The sequence below is a fragment of the Salvia hispanica genome, chromosome 3 (genome assembly GCF_023119035.1).
Source record: "Salvia hispanica cultivar TCC Black 2014 chromosome 3, UniMelb_Shisp_WGS_1.0, whole genome shotgun sequence".
In the NCBI taxonomy this organism is placed as follows: domain Eukaryota; kingdom Viridiplantae; phylum Streptophyta; class Magnoliopsida; order Lamiales; family Lamiaceae; genus Salvia; species Salvia hispanica.
In genome coordinates this window covers 43,701,180-43,706,143 of record NC_062967.1, presented here as the reverse complement: position 1 = coordinate 43,706,143, position 4,964 = coordinate 43,701,180, and positions in this window count along the sequence as shown.

Genomic DNA, 4,964 nt, shown 5'->3' with positions numbered 1-4,964 from the left:
TTTACTACATCCTCTGTTCCATAGTAAATTAGTAATGGAGGCCTTTATTTCCAGTACGGAGATTAAGAAAAATTGTATTAGATGAGTTAATTAAAGGGAGAATAAGTGAGAAATAAAAAAGGTAGAGAGATAAAGAGAGAAAAAAGTAAGAGAGAGTAAAGTAGGTTTATTACCGAGTAATATTTTCCATGTGAGAGAAGAACGTGGGTAGGCAGCTGTAATTGCAAATATCAAGAACAAATCATTGTTTTATACTCTCTCCGTCCCCGATTAAGAGTCACACTTTGACCGAGCACGGATTTTAAGAAATGTAAAGAAAAGTTGGTTGAAAAGGTTAGTGGAATGTGGAACCCACTTTTTTATATTGGTATTATAATAAAATGTGAGTGTAGGGGTGGGTCGATACGATATATCGTATCGAAAACGTTGTATCGTGTATCGTATCGAAAATATCGATATGAAAGAATTTCATATCGTTATCGTATCGAAAGTTTCGATATATCGAACTTTCGATATAAAAAAATTTCATATCGTTATCGAATCGATATTTCGATATATCGTTAAATATCGATATATATCGAAAATTTCGATATATATCGATATATATCGAAAATAAAATATCAATATATATCGAAAATATCGATGTATATCGTATTTTCGATATAAAACGATATATCGCGATATAAGGAAATTCATATCGTTATCGTATCGAAAACTTACGATACGATATCGTATCGTATCGAAAATTACGATATATCGAAAATTCGATAATTTTTCGATATTTTTCAATACGATACGAGCGATATATCATTTTTTCGATATTTTTCCCCAGCCCTATGTGAGTGTAATGAGTTAGTGGAATGTGAGACTTACTTACCATTTATGGTAAAAATAAAGTAAGACTCTTAATTGGAGACGGATCGAAATGGAAAAGTGTGACTCTTAATTGGGGACAGAGGGAGTAATAACAAGTTGCATATGAGTCAAATACAGTTATTATACTACTTTTAGTGATTCTACCTGTACACTACTGCAACTACTACTTTATTAACATCGATGTAACAAAATACTGCTCAAATAAAAAAAGTTATATTAGTTTCTAAAATTATAAATTTTGGTTAAATTAATTTAGTATTTTTTATGAATTTTAAAATTAGTCTAAAAAATTACAAATTTTACCATTTTTTTTGTTATTTTCTATGATAGCTCAAATAAGATATCTTCAACAAAAATCTTATTATACATAGGGAATCGTGAAATATTTATAATATTTCAGATTACTTTTAAGGTTCGTAACAAATAAGATAAAATGCTATAAAGAAAATCACGTTGATGTAGTAGTGCCAACTAGGATAAAAAAATGTACGAAAGTTGGTTAGATATGGTGATTGATATGTCATGGGATAACAAATAAAATATAAAGTTTGTGATAATTTTTATACCAGTTTTAAAGTTCGTGGGAAATACCAAAATTTGTTCAAAGTTTATGATTTTAAAGACCAATATCCAATAAAAAAAGGACGTGGTAATGTAAAATTATATGATACCGATTGGTTGTTCAGATGTCGAGATTAGATTGCTCTAGTAAAATATGTGATGAATTACTATACGGATATTAAGACAACCTTGTCCAAATAGGATAATTTTAATTGTATATTGAACAATTTTAATGTAAAATTAATAAATTAAAAATATATATATAAAAGAAAAAATATTAAAATATTATTAATGAAAAATATATTTTATTTTATTATTAAAATATATTAGTTAAAAATATTATTGAAATATATTTCGTTTTACTTTATTAGAGATGAAAACTTACTATCAATGGCAGATGATCTATATTTTCGTGGATAGAAGTAATATGAAATGAACAAAGACCGTATCAGAGGCGTAAAGTCAGCACCTGATAGGATAAATCTCCTATCGGGCTGATCGTCTGTAGATCAACGATTGATAAATGTCTGTCGCGGGCGAGTGCTCGACTCGCCGGTCGAGCAAGATGGTTTTCTTATTTTGGAGAAGAGAATGAACGGAAAAATAATATTGATATTCTTGATTTCTCAAATGATTGCAATAACTCCTATTTATAATGCTAATAACTAACTTAATGAACAAGAAAACAAAGATATGAAAAAGATAAGCAAATCTCTAATTTAACTAACTAAATAATGCTCATATCAACTCCCCCACGTTTGAAATCCACCTTGTCCTTAAGGTGGGAACTACGACACGATGAAGAGAGTCGAAAACATCAACTTTGGCGGGCTATTGGCGGTGGAATGTCGGGTTGCGGAAGTAGAGTTGTCCAGCGGCTAGAGCTCGGCAGACAGGCGGGACTCGGCAACCAAATCTGGTGTTGTGCGCAGAACATCTTCCGTCGGGCAGTGGTGCAACTTTGGTTCGAGATGGTGGGAAGGCATAACTAGTTGTTTTGCGCGGATGGATTCCCGTCGGGTAGCGACGTAGCTATGGTTCGATCGGTGTGGCTAGTTGCTGTACACGATGGATTCCCGTCGGGAAGCGACATAGCTGTGATTCGATTGGTGTTTTGGAGGGTGAGATCGCGATGGAAGCACCAATTTGATAGGATAAACCTTCTATTGGATTGATCGGTGTCCGTAGATTGGCGATCGATAAATTTTGTCACGGGCAAGTGCCCGATTCACCCGTCGAGCAAGACGATCTTCTCACTTTGGAGAAGAGAATGAATGATAAAATAATAATGATATTCTTGATTTCTCAAATGATTACAATAATTCTTATTTATAATGCTAATAATTAACGATTTTCTCACTTTGGAGAAGAGAATGAATGATAAAATAATAATGATATTCTTGATTTCTGAAATGATTACAATAATTCTTATCTATAATGCTAATAATTAACTTAATGAACATGAACACAAATATATGAAAAAGATAAAAGCAAATCCATAATTTAACTAACTAAAAGTGCCCGTATCAGCACCACATGATTGCCCCAATACACCAAATTTTTTATGCATTACTCGGTATTTTAAAACGCTCATAGTGGGTAGGCTATCTTTTTTTTCTAATTTCCATGTTAACATTTTATCTATTGAGCCTAACTCCCTACAATAGAAGAGTCTTTCCCACTTCCCATTTTATTTACATATCATTACTATTTTATTTCAATTTTTTTTGTAATTCTATATTTAATATGTTATCACATAAATTAAATTAAAATACAAAAATAATATAGTAAGCAAATCTTCGTTGTATTATAAAATAGGAAAAATGAATAAAACGCGAACCAAAATTTAATAAAAAAAATTATAGGATATTTATAGTGTAGAAATTATGGAATAAAAAATAAAAAAGAAAGAAAAAAGACATGTGTAAGGGCCGATGATCGGCTCTTCTTTCACAATGGGCGGGGAGGGGGGGGGGGTTGCGATCATCGGCCATCACCCATCGGCCAAAAGGGAGAGAAAAGCGATTGTCGTTCTTCGGCCTATAACCTAGTAATGGTTGGCAGGACCTATCTCAAGGCCTAGAGACCGGCCCAACCATAGTGAATGTTCTTACTCACATCAAAGGCCATCTCTGGTGTCCTTTATAAAATTGTTGTACGAATTTCTGATAACTTATCATCGAGTAACGCATGATGTTAGGGTGTCTCCACCGGGGTCCGTCCCGGTCGCCCGTCGCCGACGTCCGACCGGACGTCCGCCGTAGTGGGCGGGAAGGGCGCCCACGCCCGTCCCGAGTGCCCGTCGGATGGGCTCGCCCCTCGCATCGACGTCCGACCGGACGTCCGCCACTGTGGCGAAGGTCGGACGTCCGAAATTTTTAATTTTTTTTTTTAAAAAAAAAAAAACTCTATAAATAGGGCTCCCCCAACTTCATTTCATTCACACCACTTGTGTTGACAAGTTTCTCTCTCTAACCTCTTTTTTCAATTATCTATAATGGCGAGTAGTCGTGCGGGTGGTAGTGGCGGAGGCGCTAGTGATAGTGATGGTTATAGTGATGATGAATTGGATTTCGCTGTGCAAGAGGCAATTGATCGATTGCTCCGGCAGAGGCAGCGGGCGGCGGTACCTCGGCCGATCCATCGCCGACGGACACCCCAGGGACCACATTGCTGCACATATTCGGTTATATGAGGACTACTTTGCTCCGCAGCCGCGTTTTGGGGATGCCTTATTCCGCCGACGTTTTAGGATGCATCGTCCTCTGTTTATGCATATCTTTGGTGCATTAGAGAGAAGGTACGAGTTTTTCAGGATCAGGGAGGATGCGGCTGGAAAACCCGGACACACGCCAATACATGAGAAGTGTACGACCGCAATCGGCAACTGGCGTACGGAGGCCCGGCCGACATGTTCGACGCAGTACCTCCACATTGGGGAGTCTTGATCGTCGAGTGTCTGCTGAATTTTGCGCGGGCGTTAGAGCGATATTCGGGGATCAGTATCTTCGGCGTCCGAGCCCCGAAGACTGCCAGCGGCAGATTAATATGCACGGGTGGGATGTTGGGCAACATCGATTGTATGCATTAGGAGTGGAGGAACTGCCCCGCCGCCTGGAAGGGGATACACACTTCCGGTTTCAAAGCCAAGCATCCCACGTTGATCCTTGAAGCTGTAGCTGACTACCGGCTGTGGATATGGAATGCTTATTTTGGAATGGCCGGATCGAACAACGACATCAACGTCCTCCAGTCGTCGCCCCTTGTTCAACGATCAGTGCAATGGCGTTGGTCCCGCCATCAGTTTCGTCGCCAACGACAACCAGAGCACAACATGGGATACTATTTGGCGGATGGGATATACCCAAACTGGCCCGTCTTTGTGAAGACGATCAAGCATGCGATCGGGCAAAGAAGTCCTACTTTGCAACCCGGCAGGAGGCAGCGCGCAAGGATGTTGAGCGCGCATTTGGTGCGCTCCAGAGTCGATGGCCGATGGTGAGGGGTCCGGCACGGCAGTGGTATAT